Source organism: Phascolarctos cinereus, unplaced genomic scaffold, assembly GCF_003287225.1.
Source record: "Phascolarctos cinereus isolate Bilbo 61053 unplaced genomic scaffold, phaCin_HiC Scaffold_4;HRSCAF=312, whole genome shotgun sequence".
Taxonomy (NCBI): Eukaryota; Metazoa; Chordata; class Mammalia; order Diprotodontia; family Phascolarctidae; genus Phascolarctos; species Phascolarctos cinereus.
In genome coordinates this window covers 54,541,383-54,566,407 of record NW_027555847.1, presented here as the reverse complement: position 1 = coordinate 54,566,407, position 25,025 = coordinate 54,541,383, and the positions used below count along the sequence as shown (strand labels likewise).

The window sequence follows — 25,025 nt, the reverse complement described above, 5'->3', positions numbered from 1 at the left end:
CTTCAGGCCACCATCCCCACTGCTACTGCTTGTCACTAGACTCTGATAGGTGAGCTTATCTTCTTGGGAACCATAGGCTTCTTTGGGCAGGTCCTACTCCACTGGAAAAGCTCCCCTTTTGGTGGGATTTTCCTCCATTAGAATGTAAGCAACTTGAGGATAGGGACTATTTTGCATGCTTGCATTTATACCTTCAGTACTTAGTACAATGCTTACCACACAGTAAGTGCTTAATGCTGTATCATCCATCCATCCATCCATCCATCCATCCATCCATCCATCCATCCATCCATCCATTATTCACCTTCAACAGTACCCCTAGCACTGGCCTTACAAAGAAAGGCCACTTTCCTGGAGAACATTTATTCCTATACCCTTCCATTTGTTGTATGGCACAGATTTTGAGCTGGTCCCTAATAGGGAATTCTTTTCAGCAGCTAATATTACATCATTGTTGAAAGGGCTAGTCTAGATGTTTCTTAAGCTCAGGAATGAGAAGACTGTAGCATCCAACCTACTAATATCCTTGTCTAGAATAACTGATTCGTTTGTGACTCAATATCTGGAAACCATGGAATTCTGAATTGACACTGAATATCCCGGGCATGCCTGCTGAGCGGATCTGGCTCTCTATCCTCTGGAAACTTCATAGTTCTTAGGTCCAGTTTCCATAAAACATAGTGACATTATCAGTCAATCTTGGAATTCTTATATCTCCTAGGGAAACATGAAACTCTAACTTCCCTTAACACTATGTTAAAAGTAATTTGAAGTCTCACATCTGGCAGACCTGGCATTTCCTCCACCCATCCCCCACTTCCCATCTCTTGGCAGCCACTACCCTTCTAGGATCCTGCCTCAGATCAAAGATGGCCTGATACTGCTGGAAGAGCTTTGGACCAGTGGGGGTGTGGGGGAAGAGGCCTAGTTTCTAGTCCCACATTTGGTATTTCTCACTTTTGTGTGATCTTAGGTAAGTCATTTCTCCTCTTAGGGACCTCAGTTGTCTCCTCTGTAAAAGGCAAGGTGGGGGGAGAGGTCAGGGACACTACATGATTTTTGAGGTCTCTTTCAGCTTTCAAAGAGATCAAAGGATTCAAAGTTTGGGTGACAGAAGGGGCTGCAGACCTAGTTAAGGCTCAGGGTTAATTCTCTATCTCCTCCTCTGTTTCAAAACCTATATCTCAGACTTCAGTTCTTCTGTGTGTCAATAATCATCTTGTGCTTCCCACTCTGAAAAATGTAATCTCTTTCCACATTTCCATTTCTAATCTCTGCCTAGTTTCCATGTAAGAATTGGGGAGGGGGAGGGAGGGAGAAAGACAGAGATAGGGAGGAGGAAGGAATGGAGGGAGGAAGAGAGACAGAGAGACAGAGAGACAAAGACACAGGGAGACTCAATGAACTCCCTAAGGAAAAATCTCCAGGGACAGATGGATTTACAAGTAAATTCTATCCAAACATTTAAAGAACAATTAAATGCAATACTATATAAACTGTTTGGAAAAAGAGGCAAAGAAGGAGTCCTACCAAATTTCTTTTATGGCACAAACATCATGCTGATACCTAGACCATGAAGACCCAAAACAGAGAATCTGAAATTAAGAAAATTTGAATTAAGAAAATTATAGACCAATTTCCCTAATGAATACTGATGCAAAAAATTTAAATAAAATATTAGCAAAGAGATTATAGCAATTTATCATGAAGAAAATACACTATGACCAGGTGGAATTTATACCAGGAATGCAGGGCTGGTTCAATATCAGGAAAACCATCAGCATATTTGGCAAAGCAATAACAAAACTAACAGAAATCATATGATTATCTTAATAGATGCAAAAAAAGCTTTTGACAAAATACAACACCCATTCCTGTTAAGAACACTAGAGAGCACAGGGATAAATGGAGTTTTCCTTAAAATGATAATCCTAAAACCATCAGCAAGCATTATATATAATGGGGATAAGCTACAAGCATTTCCAATAAGATCAGGGGTAAAACAAGGATGCCCATTATCATCACTATTAGTTAATACTGTACTAGAAATGTTAGCTTTAGCAATAAAAGAAGGAAAAGAAATTGAAGGAATTAGGATAGGCAATGAGAAAACAAAACTATCACTCTTTTCAGATGATATGATGATATACTTAGAGACAGAGAGAGATAGAGAGACAGAGAGGAAGAGAGAGGGAGGGAGGAAGAGAGGGAGAAAGAGAGAGAGAGAGAGAGAGAGAGAGAGAGAGAGAGAGGAGAGAGAGAGAGAAACAGATCAGGTCTTATTGTTTTGTTGACTGTCTAGACTTAAGGAAGTGATAGAGAAAATCTTAATAATGCATATTAAACTTAAAAATATGCTGTGTGTACATTATTTCCCCACAGAGTCTGTTGTTCAGTATTTTCCAACACACCACTGAGTGTAACCTTGGCCTTGCCACTTTGCCTATAAAAATAGGAAGAAAGGTCCATTTGCTTTAAGGTTCCTATCTGTATTCTCATCTGTAAAATGGGGGTAAAAGTTGAAAAACTTTCAAAGGACCCAAGAACTCTTTGGAGAGAAAGGTGTTAACAGGCACTATTACTTTGGAATAGGCCTTAGAAAGCATCTACTTCAAATCCCTCAATTTACAGAAGAGGAAACTGAGGTCCAGAGATTTGTTAAAGCATTGCTACCTTTTGACTTTGGGCAGATCACTTTACCTTTATAAGGTGTATAAAAAATTGTGAGGGGTTAGATTATATGGTCTCTGCAGATCCTTCAAGTTGTAAAAATTCACTGTTCACATTCCCAAAGGTAGTAGGGCCTACCACTCAGGACTCCTAGAATGGCAATCCTTCAGCTGCCCTGTTGAGCCTCTCCTGATGAATCAGAAACCTAGAATTAGAGAAATCTAAGGATACAGAAGTAAGGCATATGGCCTCTCCATGGAATCTTTCTATTGACTGTGCACACACAAACATTTACTTTGAAAATAAGAGGGCAATGACCTCCACGGAAAACAAACACCCTACTCAGGTTTGCATGAAACTGCCATTTTCTCAGGAAATGTTGTGTTGATTTGCTTCTCCTGGAATTCTCCACCCCCACCAAACCCCTTAAATAGCCTGGGATACAAAGACTGAAGGGAAGAGGCAGTTTTGGCATCACCCTCTCAAAAAAAGTAAAAGGAGTAACTTAGCGAGTCCATCAATCAATGAGCATTTATTAAGTGCCTACTATGTACTCGACATTGCTAGGTGTTGGTGGGATCAGGGAAGGTCTCATGCAAGAGATGGTGCTTAATTTGTGCACTGAGGGAAACTTGGGAGTCCAAGAGGCAATTGTGAGGAGGAAGCACACAGTTCCTGTCTCTCCATCTCTCTGTTAATGCATTTTCCATTCACTGTGTTTTTATGAAGGGCTAAATGTACCCCCTGCAGGATTTAACTGACTTTTTAGGAAGAGATGGGTGTCTTCACCGACCTAAGTGTTGTAAAGCTGTAGCTCCCTTTGTCTCACTTCTTAATTCACTCCCAGAACACTTTTCTTCAGACAGCTTGGCAGTCTCTCTTCCACTGATCTTACTTGGCCTACCAAAACAAAGTTCTCGTTGGGGAGGGGGGATGGTAGGATGGGAGACGTGGGATGGGGCAGAGAGCTCTGGAGGGGATTTTCTATTTCTAACTTAACCCTGGCTCCTTTCCGTTACCACCCTCCTTCATGCTCTGCTCCAGCCTACCTCCTGACCCCTTCCACAGCAATCCCCTAAGTGATATAGTGAGATCGCCCACCAGAGACTGGACAGCACCAATGCCCATGACTCAGTTAGCGATTTCTCCCCCTATGTGATATAATCCTGGAGAAGCAATGGCCTCCCAGTATAGCAGTGAATATATTCAAAGTTCTGGGCTGTTCCTGACCTTCCTCACCTCCACCAAATCAACTGGCTGCTTCCCCACCCCCATATGGAATCACTTTTATCCTGTTGAGGACAAGCTATGAGAGTCATTTTTATGGGATCAATGGGAACCCTGAAAAGAGCTTATTCATTTCACCATGAGGGTGGGAGTGAGAAGCTACTATGACTCCTTAGTCTGGAGGGAATTTAAATGGGCTTCAGCAGGGTGAGGATATAACCAGACTCTGAGACTCCTTGGAGAGCAAGAAGTGAGAACAACCATTAGAACCTGTCTCTTAACAGCTAGAAAAATATCCTGCCTTATCAAAGTATTTTTCTCTTCCTTTGGATTCTTTACGCATTTAAAATTAAGGAAAGACGAGCAAAGGGAACAGCAAACAGTTCAGTGTGGAGTTCTAATATTTCTGAGTTTCACAGACAGCACGAGAGGCTACGAGGCAAGGATCTTGGGGTTGGAAGACCAAGCTCATGTCTTGGCTCTATCCTGGAGGAAGTCTCTTACTATCTCTGACTCTTGATTTCCTCATGGGTCATTGATGGGGATTCTCTTTGTCCTGCTCCTCTCCGAGGGGTACCGGGAAGCATGTGTGCAGCAATGGGGGCTGTTACCATGTAACAGGGAAAGGCTTTGTACGGATCCATATTTGATACTGCTCTCATAAACTAATTTGCCCAATAGCTCCCAAATGAGGAGCCACATCTGATCACCAGGTGATGCCTGCTCGCAGCCCTCCTGTCACCCTATCCAGCCATCTACACCTCCTGACCCTCTGGGGATGCTGATGACCTGCCTGGACTCATTCCGGCACATTTCTCATCCCTTGTTCCTTCAGGGCAGGGGCTATTTCGGCCTTTGTTTGTATCCCCAGCACTTAGCATAGTGCCTGGCACAAAGGTATTTTCTAGGTGCTTGCTGACTGGACTTGACCCCACCAAGAGGTCGGTGAAAACTCAGCACTACAAGGGCAGGTGGGGCAAGTGCAGCATGGGCTGTGCATTTAGGGTTAGGGTCCCTCCAAAGGCACATCCATACACGGCACGTTTGAGAAGCCAAAAGCAGACCAGTTTATCTGTCTAGGGCACGAGTAAAAGTATGAAGAGGCAAGAACACAGGGAGGGTGGACCCATCTGCTCCTGCTCAGCTCTAAAAGGAAGAAGGTGGCCTAGATGCCCACAAAGGTGTCCTTCCAGCTAGAAATCTTGAACCCCATGACCACCACTCTAGCGAATCCCTTCCCTGCCTCTTTCTTGAACTAATAATACAGCCTTCAGACTGCCTTTCTTGCTGCTACATGGCCCTGTCAGCTTTATCTTGGAATCAGGGAAAACCAAGAGGCATCTCTGAGGTCCACTAGTCTAACTTCCCACTCAGAGCAGAAATCAAACCTTTTTTCCCCCCTATCTCTTCCTGAATTCATTCTACTTATTCTGAGAAGATTCTTAGAACAGACTACATTTCAGTCATAAACATGGTTTAGAGTTTTCCCTGAGGTTCAGTGTTTATGAGCAATCACTGGGGAGATATGATAACAGCCCTTATCTTGCCAATATATTCTTATCTCTTCTCAACCTGCTGCATGTTTTCTTTATGGCTAATGAAATCTTCCCTTGAATCTTTTTGATGTTTTAGACTATTCCCTAGTTAAAAGACCTAGCTTAGCTGAAGGTCTCCAGGGCACTGGCTACTTCCTCGCTGGAGGATTTCTGGGAGGACCTAGATGAGAGATGCCCAGGAGGAGGTGGGGTGAGCTGTTAGCTCAGCCACTGTTGGGGACAACCACACCAAAGAGGCCCCAGATCTGACACCATATAAGACCACCCCTGCTTAACAACCCATGGTGGGTCTATACTGCCTTGTAAAATAAGTCCAAGTTCCTCAGCCTGGCATTCAGGGCATTCTCATTCTTGGCTTAAGTAATAGCCCTCCTTCTAGACGGAGCTCAGATGTCCCCTCTCCAAGAAGCCTTTCCAGATTCTGAACTCCAGATTCTGGCTGCTGGGAGCTCCGTGAAGGTCCCATGTGATACTCGCTTACTCTTTGATCCCTCCAAGTTGTGACTTTCTCAAGGGGCAGTGTCTTATCCATCTTTGTCCCTCTGACACTGCCAAGCACGGTATGTTGAGCACAGCCAGCATTCAAGAAACGTTTAGTAGATGAGTCAATAAATAAGGGCTCCAACAGGTAGGAGAAGATCGAGGTGTAGGAAGTGAGGGAGGACAGAGTTTCCAGGAGGAAGTGACAAATGGAGCCAAGAGTTCAAAGAGAATGAAGGTTTTAGGGGTTGATGATTAGAGATTATTGGTCATTTTTGAAGAGCACAGTTTGAGGAAAATAAAATGGAAACAGCCTGGGTGTAGACTACTTTCTCAAAACTATTTAATGGTAAAAGCCAAGAGAGAAGATAGCAGCTCAAGGGCATAGGATTGCGGGAAGATTTTTTTTTTTTTGGCTAGGCAATGTGGTTAAGTGACTTGTCCAGGGTCACACAGCTAGTGAGTGTTACGTGTCTGAGGCCAGATTTGAACTCAGGTCCTCCTAACTTCAGGGCCAGTGCTCTATCCACTGCACCACCTCGCTGCCCCAAGAGTTATTTTTTAAAGGTGGGAAGGCAGGGACGTGTTGTTAGGTACATAGGAAGGCCCCAGTGGAGAAGGAAAGCCGGAAGACACAAAAAAGAAAAAAAACCCTTACCAATCCAGGCCTGGGGGTGGGCAGAGAGGAGAGGCAGGAGGGGATGACATCAAAAGCACAGCTCCACAGGCTATAGCCACAGGGAACGTCTAACTCAAAGAACTCCTGTTTTGAGTTAATCCCATAGTGTCAGTCCTGTCTCCAGCTTGAACCAAGTCAGCTACCACCTCCACAAGCGTGGTGCCCTCTATGGGAGGCTAGAAGAGCTGGAAGAGCCCTTGGGGGAATCTGGTTCAAACTCTCACTTGATGAACAAACGGTCATCCTGCCTCTGCTTCTGCTGTCTGGGTTCAGTAACCACAGGACTGTTAGCTAAATAATCTAAATTCCTTCAGCCTTTTATCACGAGAGTTCCAAACATGTTCATTGCTACCCCATGGAGCCTCAGTTGCTCAGTGTGCACCTGCCCATTTATCGTCTTGCTTTGCCACTAAGCAAACAGAAGTGAGGGGCAGTGTGGCTCAGTGGAGAGGGTCCACAGCATCTGCAGTCAGAGGCCCTGAGTTCAAGTGCTGGCTCTGCCATTTCTTACCAGTGTGACCTTGGGCCAGCTATTTTAACCCGTTGAGTCTCAGTTTCCATGTGTGTAAAAGGAAGAGATAAGATAAGGTGACTTACTTCTAAGGTGGCTGGGTAGTTCAGTGGGTAGGATAGTGGACCTGGAGCCAGGAAGACTGGAGTTCAAATCCATCCTCAGATATTAACTAGCTGTGTGACCCTGGACTAACCTGTCTGCCTCAGTTTCTTCATCTATAAAATGGGGATAATAATAGCATCAATTTCCAGGGTTGTTGTGAAGATAAAATGAAATAATATTTGTAAAGTATTTTGTGGGCCTTAAACCACTATGCAAATTATTATTATGATTTCTCCCAGCTCTATTTCTATAACATATAATCCACCACCTTGTTTGCCATTCGTTACTACTGCAGAGCGACACCAGATGATGCTGGATACACTACCGTCTTTGCTTACTGGTATAAGTTCCAGTTAACACATAAGCAAATGGTAAGCTACCCTACATGTGGGTGTGCCTGACTTGCCATATGTAGTTTGCTGCCGTTGACAGAAATGAAGAACGTCATTTCAATGAAGACCGTGGCATCTAGCGTGCGGAGATTTCTTCTGTAATGAGAGTGGCTGATACCTCAGCCAGCACAGGACTGGACCATGTAACACAGATGTACAGACTGACTGTGGAAAACTTCTTTCTGAGCCAAAGCATATTCAGTGGTGGCACTGATCATGCCTTTCTTTACCTTGGCAATCTTTTGCCCCAAACCTAAGCAGAGATGTCTCACTTGGCAAAGCAGGTCATCTCCGTGCTGCCATGAAAAAGCCACCATCTCATCAGCAGCCATGGAATACAGTGTCAGGGGCACCCGAAATCTTCTCCCTCATTTCTCATTAAACAACAGAACCTAAAGCTTCCTTTTCATACACAAGCCTTACCTGTAGTAGCATTAAAGAGAGACATATACAGCTCGCTCGCTCTCTCTCTCTCTCTCTCTCTCTCTCTCTCTCTCTCTCTCTCATATCTATGATTTCACTGTGTAGAAATTCCTTCCAAAGTCCAGATCTGCAAGTCTTGTGAACCTGTAATCCTAGAGAGTTGTCTGGGACCACTGAGGGGTTAAGTGGCTTGCCCTGGGCCACACAGTCAGTATGTATGAGAGTCAGGACTTTAACTGAGGTCTTACTGATTCCACAGGCAGCATTCTATCCAACATTTCCTCTGTCTTGTACAAAAAGGAAAAAGATGCAAAACACACAAACACGATATATTATCCTTCCCCTTGTCAGTACTTTTCCAGAGCAGATACTCCCAGGTCTCAGAGGAATGGTGAGTGATTCTTGACTTTTTCCTGTATGGCTATATATATATACATTAAGGGTTTTGGAAAAACCCGATCTCTAAGGGATGCCTTAAATTTGGTTTGTTTATTTGACTAGTATGGCATTTCATTTGTTAAGAAAGGAAGCTTTATTTTTTTCATATTACCAATAGCAAAAGCATGGCGTTTTCATAGGTGATTTAGAGTCTTCTAATTTTTCTGTGTTTAAGCATTCATCACTAAAACCCAAGGTCAAAAGATAGTGTTTTGGCCAGGTGACAGCAGGCCTGTATGGGCCTGGCCCTGTGGCACGAGGCTCTTTCACCTGTTCAAGGTATTCTGAATGGCAGGAGAATCTGCAGGCAGATCAGAGGGGAATTTCTGCTTCCATAGAGTAACACAAGGGCTTCTGGTTTGTGACTTCACTGCCTGGGAGACCAAGCCTGAAGCCTCCTTTACAGTGCTCTAGCTGAAGGGAAGATAAAGGCAACTTCAGCTAGTGAGCAGCATCCATCCCCAACAGTCAGACTCACACAAAGCTGGCTAATGCATGACTGTGGCCTTCAAAAATCACACTGAAAAAAAATCATTTTGCCCTTCCTAATAATCGTTTCATGCTGGACAGAGTAAAATCACTCTGGGCAATGTTTCCAGTATAAATAACCACAAAGATCATTTTCCTTGTTTTGATTGGCACGGGTCTTGCTGAGTTTAAACTAACATCCAGAGTGATGATGAAAGGGAGGACTGAGGGGAGACCTAGAAGATAAACAACATGATGGGGCATCAGTGAGATAACTTTCCAAACAAACGCCTCTCAATTTCTCTGGAAAAGTGCACGCTAGGGAAGTAAGCATTTCATGTGTGTGCAAAGCCACAATTTCAGCTCATGGATTCCAGGATGGACAACAACAATCACTGTGTCCTTCCCGACCGCCTCTCCTACTGCTCCTCCACACGAACCCTCCAAAGCAGCTAAAAGGGTCTGCTCACAGGCCCCCAACACAACGCCTACTCCCTTAGTCCTTTCACTCCTGCCTTGAGATGCCATCCCGATTTCCTTCTGGTCTCTTACTAGAGTGTAAGCTCCCTGAGGGCAGGAATTGCTTTATGGCTGTTGATGCCCAGACTACAGCACAGGGCTGTGCACATAGTAGGTGCTTTTGAAAAATGCCCTCGCTCCACCCTACATCTACTATGAAGCACTCTCTGACTGTGGCAAGGCCCAGCAATCTTTGCTTTTTCTAAACTTTTCAGTACCTCCTGTCTGGGCAACTTGCTTGCTGCCTAACTAAAAGTTCAGTTATATAAATAAATGCATATATTTATGACATGTGTTCTCAGGCTATATTCATAAATATCTTTACATCTATATCTATATAGGAATTCTCTCATTTAATTAGCCTGTGAGGTTTTTAGAGCATGGTTCACATCCAGTATTTCTCTCAATAGTGCAGGGCATCCGTAGGCATTCAAAGACTTTTGGTTTGACTGGTCAGTCTGGTATTGAAAATGACCTTCTGTTCTCTGGGCCTCAGGAATGACCAGTGATTCTTCTCTATGGCTCCATCCATTTCTAGGTTGGCTTCACCAAAAAGCCTCCTCTCCCTCTGGTGCACAGTCCACACATAAGCAATAGCCAGGCTTTATGAAGTCATCCTGTGGTTTGTTGGGCTTTGTCTCAATATGTATTTAAAGGATTTTACAACAGGCCAGTCAGGTGACATCTGTGAGGAAGGTAGCATATTTTGGTCACCCTGATCACACCATGACTCTGTCCTCAGCAGCTTCAGAGCCAAATACCCAATCATGTCTATCTGAGTCCTTAGAGCTGGGCCTGCCCTACTTCCTGGGCTTCATTTCCCAAATACAACCCTCCTACTCACACTAGGATAAGCTTCCTGCCTTATCTAACTTCAAATCCTCTCCTCTATATTGTCAAAATATATTGGAGATACCTCCTTTCCCAGAGCTAAGGCCCAGCAAGGAGAATGTGTCCTGAGCTTGGCATAACAATAGTCCTTTGCTTTCAGGATGATATCACCCTCCAGCAAAGTGTATCGCTTGGACCAAGACCAGGTGTTCACCGAGGGATTTATCTCCCCCTGTTTTCCAGGGCCATCCATCATATTCACAATTCCTGTTTCTTGTCATTGATGGGTACTGCACTCCTGTTCCCATCACAGAACTCTGGTTCTGTGCCCCACAGGGTGGGCATGACCCCTAAGACTTGAGACAATACTGTTCCCACAGTGTCTGTGGGAGCAGTAACTCAAGACCCAAAAATGAAGATGTCATGGTCCAGCCCAGGATGTGTATAGGTGCCTTTAGTCCAGCATGTTAAGCCCTCCTTCTTAGGAGGGGAGCTTCCTTATGCCTGCTTCATTTTCCTCACTCTGAAATTAATTAAACTTCGGGTTATGTCCTGACTCTCCTGTCTCTGGCCAGCTCTGTTTGTCTGGTTCTGACCACTCACAGGTTACAGGCCAGTTCTGGTCCAGGTGACAATATCTAAGCTTTGCATAAATTGTGCTTGAATACCTTCCTTTGCTTCTTCTTTCTGCTTCACACTGTCCTTGAAGAAGGAAGAAAAGGCCATTGGCTGGGAAAATGTCATGATTGATGTTGAAGACAGCAATGTGTGTGAAGCGGTAGGACAAGAAAGGATGGTAAGTGTGGATGAGAGGATTCAGAGCTAGAATCAGAGATCATTTAGTACAGTGTTATCAAACTCAAATAGAAATGGGGGCCACAAAACTATACATTGGGCAGCTGGGTGGCTCCATAGTGCACAGAGCATCCCCAGGGCCTGGAGTTAGGAAGACTCATCTCCCTGAGTTCAAATCCAGCTTCAGACACTTACTAGCTGTGTGACTTTAGGCAAGTCACTTAACCCCATTTGCCTCAGTTCCTCATCTGTCAAATGAGCTGAGAAGGAAATGGCAAATCACCCCAGTATCTTCGCCAAGAAAACCTCAAATGGGGTAGTTGGACGTGACTGAAACAACTGAACAACAAAGTATACATAAGGATCCTTGTAAGTGTAACCACATATTAACATTATCCATGTTTCATTGTATTTTTATTTATTTTGTTAAAGATTTCCCAATTACACTTTATTCTGGGTATAGTCGCACTTGGGAGTATTGCCAGCCACATATCTGACACCCCTCATCTAGTCCCCCTTGTTTTATAGATGAGAAAATTGTGGCCCCAAAATCAAGTGACTTGTCTAAGATCACACAGGTATTATCAAAACTGGGATTTGAGATGACAAGTACCACAATAAACATAAGAACATGGACTCTAGAGTTGGAAGGAATCTCAGAGATTACAAAGGCCTACACCCACCTGAAGAATGAAACCCTTCTATATCTTACCTCATAAGCCTGTACTCAACTCCACTGAATGGAACTCCCTACCTCTAGACCAGCTCATTCCATCTTTGGACAGCTCTAATTGTAATCCGAGTCTTCCTTTTATTGAGCTGAGAGCTGCCTTCCTGTTTCCTCCCTTTGGGGACAAAATGAATGAATGCAATTCATCTTCCTTATTTACAGACCTTCAGATATTTGAAGAGGGCTATCACGTCCCTCTTAGATACCTTTTCTTTAGGCCAAATCTCCCCAAGTCTTTCAGCTGATTCTATGGTTTCCAGTCCCCGCTCCATCCTCCTGTCTTGGAAGGAGAGCACAGGGTCGTGGATAGGGAGCTGTAAGGTCATCTTGTCTACCTTTCACATTTTATAAATGAAGACCCTGAGGCCCACAGTGGGGATGTGCATTGTAGTTCTGTGAGAAGGCACAGGCTATGACTGTTCGCTGAGCAGCTGATAGGAGGCAGACTTGGGGACCTGGCAAGCTGCGTGTTGATGAAAGCATTTGGGTTTTTCTGGCATTTCTGTCTTCAAGAAAAACAAAGATTGCCTCATAGCTAATTAAGCTTTCTCTCTTAGGAAACTAATAAAGGGAGGTCTGGAAGCTACATTTCTGCAAAGACTTGACTCAAGCCTTTCAGTAGATTACAAAGGTCATACTTTATAAAACTACACTTTAGAAGGCTCTACACATAGACTGGCAACACGGTCAATGAAGGAAAACCAGGCCCCAGACACCCCAGTTGTCTTTTCAGGGTTCAACGTGCTGCTGCTTGCAGGGGGCTCTGCTCCTGCAGCAAGATGAGCTGACAAACAGATTAATTGTTCAAAGCAGACAAAGTTTGTTTAGTCACGTCTGCTAAGGTGGGAAGCATATTACAACATATCCATGCGGTGTCTTTCTTAATAGGTCATCCAGTTCTCATGACTGGCTTTTAACTCACTCCCCTCCAGCCAGAAGAGAAAGGCATCACCATCACTCCACGCACACACCTGGGGTGGGGAGACGGAAGAATCAAAACACATTTTTGAAGAAAAAAATGTTAGATTAAGCAGAAGAACTGCATCTGGGTGTTCAACCACATCAGGGCTGCTGTTCCTGAGGGAAGAGAGAGGATGAAAAGAAAGCTTAAGTGAGACCAATGACAGAGGGGAAATGCCACTCAATCACCCAACCCACAAGCATTATTAAGCTCCTGCCACGTGGGAGAAGCAGTGTGAGCCTGGGAAGGGGAGCTGCCTCGGAGCCAGGAAGCCCTGGACTAGCGCTGCATCCATCTGACATGCCCTGGCTATGCCATGGACCCAGGACAAGTCACTTCACCCCCAGTGCTCTGGGCAACTCTTTAATACCAGAAGGTACACAGAAGGTGCTGATTGGTGTTGGCAGAGGGAGCTTCCTCACCTGAGAGTTTCCTGTGTCAGTGAAATCCGAGGTCCAATCCCCATTCCTTACTATGTGCCAGGCTCTGGGCATATAAAGACCCCAACCTCAAGGCCTGCACAGTCTAGCTGAAGCCCACACTCACATCTACAGGTATACAGGAAAGAGGGCAGAAATGGCTGGGCTTCATACAGCTGAGCCTCCAATGAAATGCGGGATTCTGAGACATGGTGGAGAGGGGGATGAGCATTCTGGGTCTGAGGGGCAGCCAGCACCCAGGGCCCAGTCCTGTCTTCTCCCCGACTCTCAGGGGCTCCTCACTGACTCTCACGTCAGATGGGCAAAGCCCCAAGCGACTTCTCCATCTTTAGCTCTGACTCTTCCCCACACTTTAGGGAGGAAGAATGGAAAGAACGTGACACATGGGGCTGGGAAGTGCCCGAGTTAGAGCTCTGCCTGGGATGCTCACCTCACTTTCTTCTCTGGGTGACCACGGGCAGGGCACAGTGGCCCTCTAGGCTTCTGTCAAATGAGGGGTCCTTTCCCTGAGCCATTCTTCTTTAGCCAGACTGCTCTAATTATTGTCCCCCAAACCAGAAGGCATGTCCCTGGTTTCACCTTTGGTCACCCTGCCTCCTTCCCTCTGCTAAGCCACAGGTCCATCCAGCCTTCAGGATTCAGGTCAAATACTATCCACTCTGACCACCCCAGCCTAAAGGGAACCCTCCTCCCACCCTTAATGCCTAAATCCTTTTCTGTACCACTCACTATCTATAAGTGTGGACTGGCCAACCACATGTATCTTCTCTCACAACTCTCTTCCTACCTGATTTGTAGCTGTTTGAAGGCAGGGACTACATACGATACATCTTTGTATCCCCCTACAGGGCCTTACACATAGCAGGTGCACCACAACATGTGTTGATTAGATTCAGCACAAATATGAGAGCAAGCAGTGTGCAAAAAGCATCAGACCCTGAGTTAGGAGATCTGGACTGGAGACTTCCTTCGGCCCCTTCTTGTAATCACAGGCAAGGCTCTCATGTCCCATCTTGGGACTTCTCTACAAAAAGACAGAACCAGATTTCTCAGCTCTAAGAGCACATGATTCTAGAAATGTGCACTATCGTTAATCAGGCTCACTGATGTAGAAAGGGAAGCACACACGTAAAAAAAAACAAATGGAGGTGACAGGGCACAATCAGTGTAAGCAGAATCTGTCAGCAAAACAACAACAAGAATTTTAAATGAGGGCCTATTATGGAAACAGCCCAGTGGAAGCATACTGAAGAAATAAAAGAAGAGATCATTCCCCTCACCGGGCTGGTGAGCCAATTAGCAGATGATGGAAGGCAGATTTTATTCAAGTGCTACATTGTGTAGTACATACTTGAGTAAATTCAGAGAAAGGCTTTAGTGTTCAGGGAAGGCTTCATGGAGGAGGTGAGACTGAGTTAGGTCTTTCTAGAACAGGTTAGGATTTAAATGGGCAGAGGAATAAAAGAAAGCATTTCAGGTGGGGAAAATACTATAAAGGAAAGGCATGGAGCTAGGATGGGGCAGGGCCTTAATATGGGGAAATGTCACTATGGCCTTGATGTAAAGTCTTGGGAAGAAGTGGGAAACACAGTTGAATTGGCAGCATGGTTATGTAGGGTTATGTAGGGCACTGCTACCCACCCTCATTGGTACCACATGGGTGATGCTCCTTCAGAAAATCCCAAGTCCATATTACAAATAGACGCATCTCCCTTCTAAAGAATACGAAACACCAGCCTCTCTCCTAGTCCATAGTCTTATTTCTCTAAGAAGTCAGTAAAATACTTCAAGACTTCAGCACTTCAAAGATCTGCACTTTCACCCATGTGGGTATCCCTTTACTAAGGCAGACTGTGAACCCCTATGCTTTAGTAGCTTATTTAATGAGCTGTTAGGTGCAACCTCTCTTCCCTCCCCCAAAAAGCTCATCACCTGGGGGCCACCCTTTGTTGATTAACTTTGCTAGACCGATCCTTGGACCAAAGTCCTGGTCTGGTGCCAGGTCTGGACTGGTCACTGTTCTAGCTTGGTAGCTTGTCCCAGAGCATAACTTCTGCTAGGAATCTAGAACCTCCATCCTCTGAGGAGGTGGGGCCTGGAGGAGGACTCTGCTAGAGGCAGGAAAGTTCACAGCCATCTAAAGGCCTGTATGAGACCTGCCCCTTGCCTGCCCCCCCTTCTCTCTCTCTCTCTCTTTCTTTCTTTCTCTCTCTCTCTCTCTCTCTCTCTCTCTCTCTCTCTCTCTCTCTCTCTCTCTCTCTCTCTCTCTCTTTCCTTCCTTCCATCCTTCTCTCTCTCTCACACACACACACACACACACACACACACACACCCTCAAGCATAAAGTAGACTAATGCACATAAATGAAGCCTAGTTATTAGCAAACTCATTCATTAATGTCAACTTTGTACTGCTATCGCAATTACCTCTTAGTCTGTACTAGGGTCTCCTATAATTAGCCTGAATTTCACAAGTATGTGTGATAAGTTTAGCTTTTCTAGTAAAGACCAAACCTCAGTAACTATTTTCACATAAAGACAGCAGTCAGGAAAGTACTAGCTATGAAACTTCCAAACAATAGAAGCTCTAACAGCATAGTAATTAGAGAATTTTCTAATAGGTGGAGACAACCACCAGCTAAGCGTCCTGGTGGTGAGGAATAATAAGCAAAGCCACAGTTGGAGTTCTGTTCACATTTACTGTTTTCTGTAGCAGTTTGCTGTAACTAAGACCTTTAGTAGCTATGTATAGACGAAAATGTGTTTGAATTTTCACAAACATGTTGGAATTCCCCAGTGGGGTCCTAGTCTCAGTTAACTCTTCCATGTGCTGATTTTGTGGTGGTTGCTGTTCAGTCGTTTCAGTCACATCCAGCTCTTCGTGACCCCATATAGGATGTTTTTAGCAAAGATCATGGGGTGGTTTGCCATTTCCTTCTCTAGCTCATTTTATAGATGAGGAAACTGAGGTAAACAGGGTTAAATGACTTGCCAAGGGTCACACAGCTGGTGTCAGAGACTGGATTTGAACTCAAGCCTCCCTGACTCCAGGCTAAGCACTCTATCCACTGTAGCATTAGCTGTAAAATCAAAGCACCCTCAAGGAGAAGACAACGTACAACATTCAAGTGGGTGCCCTTGGGAAATGTACTTGGGTCTAGAAAGTCACTGAGATGAAGAATAGGCCAAAGGGGAATAGAATGACACATTTAATGCAGGAAATGGCAGAGTTGGTGTAATTATGGGTGCTGGGTCCAGACTTGAGGGTGAGTTGTGGGGGATGAAAGAGGGAAGAGGAGATGGTTAGAGAAGCGGGAGTGAAGTGACGCATATAAGTTACTTAAACAGTGCCTTATTTAATGAATTTAGGTTTTCTGTATACACACACACACACACACACAGCCATAAAAAGAAGGACACACCCAGAACTTAAAAAAGTCAGACACCTCAGAATTTAAACACTAACACAAGTAAAATAGAGGTACCCAGAGTAATTCAAAGCAGCCACAGCTAAACTGTTGCCCATATCTATATTCACTAATGGGAACCCAACATGAACAGGATTTCTGTGATGCTTCTGTTAATTCCCTTCTAAAATATCAAATTCTATCACTACCAAAAATGCTTAATAGGTACAATTTTTTTTTGTATAAAAGCAGAAGTAATTTCCACTACATTGCTCCAAACCCTCCATTCTCCCCTTTATCCCAGGAATTATTCCACGTCTCTAGTCTCTACTCCACCCCAGATTAGCATTTACGGCTTCTGTGCAAATATTAGAAAGGGTAACTTGGTCTTAGAATGATACATGAAGTGGCAGAAATTTTTAATGCTTCAAAATGATGGGGGCGGGGAGGAAGAACATCTGACAAGTCATAAATCAGTTCACTTCAGTATTTTTGCATGGAGTGGAGTCATGAATTCTTTTGTTCGGTGTCATTGGACAAGGAAATGAAATTGCCCACTCTAGAACTCAAGATTCTACTCATGACATATTTCCCATAGTGAAAAAAGAAAATGTCTCAGAAAGCCACACGAAGTCTAGAATGTCAGCTCTGCTGTGTGGATCATGGAAGACAAGGAAAAGGATTCTAAACTCCACTGAGAGCTTCCAACTGGGGAACAAAGCCAATGTTTCCTAGAGTATTGATGTTCTTCCTTTCTAGGACAGAACATTCTCTCCCAAAGACAGAGAGAGAGAGAAGATGGTTAGTGCGCTCTGTAATATTTATTTCAAACACCATTAAGGCAGTGATATGGTTTTATCTCAACTATGCACCTTCTCCAGCACCTACATCAAAGGCTTAATAAATGTTTGATTAATTGATTTTGTGTTTTGTCCATTAGCCTGTAGATTCTTGAAAAATAATTATGTCCAACTTTACTGTACTAACTATTTATGAAGACCTATCTCTGAAAAGTACTGGTCCATCCATCCTACCCTCTAATACAGAGGGACTAAACTCTCGGCTACTTGCTGCATGTGGCCCATAAAAACTCCTAAGGGTGCCCCAAACCAGACTAAAATGTAACTGGGAAATGTTTAGTAATTTTTTAAAAGGTAATTGAGGTTAAGTAACTTGCGCAGGGTCACACAGCTAGTAAGCGTCAAGTGTTTGGTCTGATACCAGAATTTAAACTCAGGTCCTCCTGACTTCAGGGCTGGTGCTCTATCCACTGCGCCACCTAGTTGCTCCAATAAAATTTTAAAAAACCCACAACACAACATAAATATCACAACAAATCCTGAAACCTAGGGGACATAGCAATTTACCTAAGAGAAAACAATGGAATTTAGCAAGAATGTTCTGGGTTGGAAGGTGAATTTGTGTTCTATACTTAAAGTCCAAGTTGCTGCACCCCCCCTCCCCACACACATTCACTCAGGTTGGGTGGCATTTGAATCCTGGGATCTGAGTTGGCATCTAATTTGGTACTGATCATAACAAGGAAGTAAAATCAGCCAACCCACAAATACTTACTGAGGCGCCGACTTATGTGCAAGGTCAAATACTCAGAAGACAGGGAACCAAAAAGCCCTCTAATTTTGCAAAAAGAAGAGTGGTGTATGATTTGGGTAGATAAATGAATGGCCCCTAATTTCATAATGAATCCTGCCTGAGCCAGATCGAGTGTATGATCCCAGAAGTTTTTTCATATTTGCTTTCAGCACAAAGACATGTTCTTAATTATGCTTAGGAAATAAAACTTAACTAGAAGGTGAAGGGACACTGGGGAATCTGCTACAGACCTGGAATGCATGGCATTTATTAGTATGCTCATAAACAGCCTGTCTGTACCTTCTTTATGAGAATCATGTTTTGCAGAGAAAAATACAACAAATGCCATTGGTTTTTATTTTGTTTTGTTTTGTTTTGCACAGGGTTACAACTCACTGGAAGACAGAATCAGAAAGCAAATGTTACAGAATTCAAATACAAACATGCATTGGTAATAGCACAGAACTAGCCTCCTATGTCAGAGGTTGCTGTCTAGGAGGAATAACTGCTTGGTCCCTCTAGTCCACCATCAGTCATAGGCCTCCAACACTGTGGCTCTAACCTACTATTCTGGCCTCCTTTCATATTATTCTGCTTTCCAGACTGTACATTTTGGCCAAACTGGCCTCCTTGCTGTTCTCTGCTGGTGTTGCTGCCTCTTTGCATGCCGTCTGTCCCTCATGCCTGGAATACCTTCCTTCCTCATCACTGCCTGATGAACTCATTTTCTTTAAAGCTCGGCCTGCCTGCTCTGTAAAGACTTTCATGATCTCCCCGGGTGGGAGAGTTCTCTTACACCTCACATTTTCCAACAGCGCCTTGTTTGAGTATCTTCTTTGCGTACATCACATCCCACTTTGTGTTATGATTACACCTCCCTGTGCACATCCTCTCCACCCCAGATTATCAGATCCTCAAGGTCAGAACCGTGTGGCTTTCATCCTCTTATTTCTACCACCTAGCACAGTACTTCAGACATAGCAGACCTCAGGAATATTTCATTCAACTCCACCAACACTGCTTGAGCACGTATCACTAGGCACCAGAGGTGTAAAGACAAAAAAGTAAATGGCTGTTGCTTTCAAGGAATCTACAAATCACTTTTTCAATGTATTGATAAGTTATGCTGATTATTTTTTCTCTTTTTTTCCGCTCTTTTTGTGGTGGTGAAGAATTGGAAACCGATGGGATATAACATAGACCGTAAGTGTGCACTATGTGCAAAGCAACCTAAAGTAAGTTCAGAAGGAGAGTACTAATAACTGGAGGGACTGGATTAAGAAGTGGCCCCTAAAGAGGCCAGGGGTTTTTGAGAAGGGAGAACACTCTAGACATCAGGAGCCACAGGTACAAAGACAGAGAAGAGGACATGAGCTAGCAGGTCAGTTTGACTGGGATGGAATGCAGGAGGAGCAGTGACGGCCAGCCAGTAAGACTAAAAGGCAGATGACAGAGGGCTGTGACGGAACTCAACTGAGCTAAGAATGGGTAGGAGCCCCTAGGTAACAGATCACAGGAGGAAGGACAGAGTCTAGAAAGGGGTCTTGTATGGGGATGCCTTCGACAGGTACCTTCACAAGGGGTCACACAGGAACATTTCAAATTGTGTCTGAACCAAGACTTTTAAAACTGTCAGTTTTGGCTTGAGGCTGCATGCTAGAGATGATAAAAGCTGTTCTTTGAACTCCATTTTAAATCAGAGTGTTCCCATCGCTAGTGTCAACATGACAGAGTGCTTATGGATACAGAGAAGAAAGGGGGAAGGGAGAGGAAGAGAAGAAGGCCCCCTGCAATGAGTACCAGACGAGTGGGAACCAAAGCTCTTCTGTCCAATCTAAACCCATCCAGATCTCTCCTGACCATCCACCCTCCCCCCACTCCAAGTCAGCTGGATTTAGTAACTGTTGTTTTGGAAGTAATTACAGATCAAGTTCAGTACAATTATTCTAACATCATAAGGTGAAGTTTTGTTTCCAGAGCCGACACCTTAAAGCCTTTGTTGCTCGCTCCTTGCCAGTATCACCAGAACACTTCCTTTATAGCACGTGAAAGGAGAGCAGTGCTAGGGCAATGTTGTAAGTAATGTCTTATTTCTCCCTCCCTCCTAAAGGCCCGTCAACGTTGCGTGCTCCCGGTGGGGAAGCCAGAGAAGGTTTTCCCATTACTCTAAATCAAGCCTCTCCCATGCATTTTACCTCTGCCTAAACATAGAAAGTGCTGCCTGGTGTTTGACCAACTGGAACTAACTCTGCTTAAGAAATGATGAATGTGATAAGTACAGAGAGGCATGCAAAGATCTACATGAACTGATGCAGAGTGAAGCAAACAGGGCAAAGAAAACAATAGCCCACAGTAACTATGACAACATAAACAGAACTGCCAAAAAAATCAAAAGTAAATGCTGGAAATTTACATAAAAATTATATTGAAAAGAGAAATATAAAAAGATATTCTCACCCCAGCCCTTGGCAAAGATTCACCAATGTTGTACGTTCCACATATTTTTAGATTTTTTTTCAACGTATTGATCAGTTATGCTGATTTTTTCCCCTTTTTTTTGTCTTAAAAATACTATTTGATATTTACAGCAGCTCTTTTTGTGGTGGCAAAGAATTGGAAACTGAGGGGATGCCCAACACTTGGGAAATGGCTGAACAAGTTGTAGTATAGGAATATGATGGAATACTATATTGTGCTGTAAGAAATGATGAAGGAGATGGTTTCAGAGAAGTCTGGGAAGGCTTATATGAACTGATGCAGAGTAAAATAAGCAGAACTAGGAGAACAGTATAGAAAGTAACAACAATATTGTAAGGATAATCAACTGTGAAAGACTTAGTAACTCTATCAATACAATTATCATCATAGTCCCAAAGGACTCATGATATAAATGCTATTCACCCATTAGACAGAGAAATGATGGTCTTAGTGTACAGATTGAAGCATATTTTTCTTTCTCTTTTTCTTGTTTTTTTTTTCTTTTGGAACATAGTTAATGTGGAAGCTTGTTTTGCATGACTTCATATTTGTATTTCTTGCTTTCTCAATGGGTGAGTGAGGGGTAGAGGAGGGAAAGAATCTGGAACTAAAAATAAAATTGAATGGAAAAAAATTACTATTTGCTATATGAGACGGCTCTGGTGGGAGAAAGACACTGGTAAAAACTGAGGTGATGTAAAGACAAAACACATCAATAAAAACTCATTTAAAAACAATTAAAATTATAGGGAAAAAAGAAAATGGATTAAGGTGCTAAGCAGACTTGCAGCATGAACACTTTAATTTAATTAAAGTCATTATCTATCTCTACCCTAGACTAGATTAAATCATTTGGGGAAATGATTCTCCAAGATGCATCAATACTTTAAGTAACTAGTGTTCTGTTTGATTACCAAAACTGTTAGCTTTCATCTGAGCTCAGTAACTATGTTTTATCTTTTTGTGGAAATTTGTCTTTGTTTGGGAAGACTATACATTGTAACCCAAATATGGATTATGAAAGATTTTCAAAGGCAGGATGCATATTTGCGCCTTCTGATTTTCTCTCCATGTAGGTAGAAATGCTTTAGTACTCGAATAAAATTTAATTAAATACTGCTTTTCTCCAAAATGCAGAGTACCAAATCTTTCTTCCATGGCTGCCAGCTCAATATATTAAAACCATTATCAAAGTAATGGACTAGGGTTTTGTTTTTTTCTCTTTATCAACTGGCAATGGAGGAAAGGGGGGACAAGAGGGTGTTAGGAAAGGGCATTAGGGATAGGGCTTCTAAACACATGTGCTCACACACGTGAGCACAGAAGAGAACAGAAGAAATGCAAGAAGGAATCACAAACACAAGTAAAGTATCTTTGAAAATTATATGTTGGGTTACTTAAAAAAAAAAAAAAGGAAGCATGCTGGGCTCCGGGCATAGGAAAGGGGGGAAAAAAAGAATAGTCCCTGCCCTTTAAAAGCTTCCATTTTATAGAGGAGACACAACATACTACAAGTACGCTCCATCAGTTTTTTTTACTTAAAGGAGGCATTCATGAAAGCCAGACAGACCAATAATGATAAAGCCACAGGACTTAACTACTGAGTTCACTGAAGGGAGGGTCTAAGACTTTCACGTCTCTAGGGAAAGATTACAGAGGCAGGGGTAACCAAAGGAAGGGTGTAATCAAGAAAAGGATACAATCAAAGAAGCTGCCAGCACCTTTGGCGCAAGGTTCTTTGGGCTATGGCAGTACGAGAAAGGGGGTAGTTAATAACAGTTGGTAGAGGCTGAACTCAGATACGGCACTTTTTTATTGCTGCTTAGTCGTTTTTCAGTTACATCTAACTCTTTATGACCCTATTTGGAGTTTTCTTGGCAAAGATACTGGGGCAGTTTGCCATTTCCTTCTCCAGCTCATTTTATAGATGAGGAAACTAAAGCCAACTGGGTTAAGTGACTTGCCCAGGGTCACACCACTAATATAAGGCTGGATATGAACTTGGGTCCTCTGCCTCCACACCCAACTTCAATAACATTGTGCTTCCCCTTGTTCCCATCTCAGCCCATCATCTCCAGCAGATGGCCCCTTCTAGTATCCCCATTTTCTAGCTAATGATCTTCAATCCCTCCCTATCCCGTGGATATTGCCTTGCTGCCTACACATATGCCCATGTGGCCCTAACTTGATCCTACCATCTCTGCTGGCTACTGCCTCACAGGGTTGGGGAACCTGCGTCCATGAGGTCACATGTGCCCCTCTAGGTCCTCAAATGCGGCCCTCTGACTGAACCAAACTTCACAGAACAAATCCCCTTCATAAAAGGATTTGTTCTGTAAAACTTGCACTCAGTCAAAAGGCTGTACCTGAGGACCTAGAAGGTCACATGTGGCCTTGAGGCTGCAGGCTCCCCACCCCTTATACCATTCCTGTCTTTCTCAGCTAAACTTCTGGAGAAAACTGTCTACCCTTGCTGCCTCCATTTCTTCTCCCCCATATTACTTCTAAATACTCTGCAGTCTGGCTTCCAATCTCATTCAACTGAAACTGCTCTCCTCCAAAGTTACCAATGATTTCTTCAGTGACAAATCTATTGGGTTTTTTTTTTCCCCCAGTTCTCATCTTTCTTGAGCTCTCTGCTGTCTCTGATACTGCAGATTGCCCTCTTCTGCATACTATCTACTCTCAAGGTTTCTGTAACATTTTTCTTTCCTGGTTCTCCTCCTACTTGTCCAACTGCTCCTTCTCATTCTCTTTTGCTGGATCTTCCTCCAGGATCTGCCCACTAACTATGGTTTTGTCTTAGGCCTTTTTCTCTTCTCCTTCTGTACCAGGGATTCTTAACGAGACCTTTAATAACTCATTCTAGACCTTTGTCAGATACTAAAGTCAAGCTCACTGGTCTATAGTTCTCAGACTCCATTTTCTTTCATTTAAAAATTTTTTTTTAATTTTACAATTTTTTAAAAAAAATTTTACTGTCTACTACAAACTTCTCCTCCTTATCCATTACAGTGATACTTTTCCCCTCATCCCCAGTCAGTGGCTCAGCTTTGACATTTGCCACTTTTTTGGTACTTTCTTGGTCAGACAGCTTATTCTAAGCATTGACAATCATGACATTATCTTCACCATGTTATGTTTTTGTACTCTTCCTCTGCTCCATGCCCTTTTCAGGATTCCAGGCCTCAGCTGACCATCCTTCATTCCCCACCTGGCTCTGCTTCTGAGTTTCTGGACTTCTCCATTATAACTCAACTGCCTTCCCACCCTGGAACTTCCTTCCTCACTCGGGGCCTTCTCACCCTGGAATATTCCTTTACTTCTCTGACTCCTGTCTCTCACTGCTGAGTTCCTTGTGGGGCCTCCATTTTGGGAAGGGACTACAGCTGACCATCCTTCATTCCTCTCCCAGTTCTGCCTCTTATTGGACTTGGCTACCATGTCTCCACATGGGCACTTCTCCACCCCTCTCTCCAGCTCCCTTCTGTGCATTGTCTTCTTCCATTAGAATGTTAGACCCTTGAAGGCATGGACTATCTTTATTTTTGCTTGTATTTCTATCTCTGGCGTTTAATAGAGCGCCTGCTGTATATTAGGTGTTTAATAAAAGCATGTTGCCTGCCCACCTGCCCTGGCTTACATCTTCTGCTTTGTTAATCTAAGGTGGTTGGTGAGACTCCTTTGTATGTAGATTGGTATATTTAGCCTCCTCCCCTTTTTCTTCCTCATTAGAACAGTTTTTCTTTGTATCTCCAGAATTCCATTCTTGAGACCTTCCCACTTCTCCAGAGCTGATGCCCTATAGAACTGTAATCAATAGGATCCTAACTTCTCTTTTTATGAAACCTTACAAATCTGCTCTTAAAGTATAGTGTTTGTATGATTCTATTCCCAACCTTCCCCTCCTCTATCACAAATTCTAGGATGGAGTGGTTACTTCCCTCATTTCCACACAGGCAACCAGTTTCTTCCTGAGAAACCTATCGATAACTACCTCTAACCAAACTTTTAGTGATTCATTTGGCAAGCCAAGAAGAACCATGAATGTCATGTGGTTCATCTTTGTGCTATTTTGACATGCTCAATAAGCCATGAGTTTATGTGGGAATTCCCCAGTCAAGCATATCATCTTTGTAAAATACACAGACTTTCTAAGTTACCCATTAGGAAGCACCTTCAAACAAAGCTATAGTTTATGCACCTTTTATCTGTGCCAGTGGAACAATGGGCATGCATAATCCAGAGCAAAAGGTATTCAAACAACCATTTGGCCTTTGGTTTATTTTAAGGGAGTTGCCTACCATAGTTATTTACTTTTAT

At 43.4% G+C, this 25,025-nt stretch overlaps 1 protein-coding gene across 8 annotated transcripts in view; it reads right to left on the bottom strand.

Annotated features, from left to right (window-relative positions):
- ATG7 (autophagy related 7) overlaps positions 1 to 25,025 on the bottom strand; it is a 250,217-nt gene that overhangs the window by 31,378 nt on the left and 193,814 nt on the right. The window lies entirely within an intron of this gene.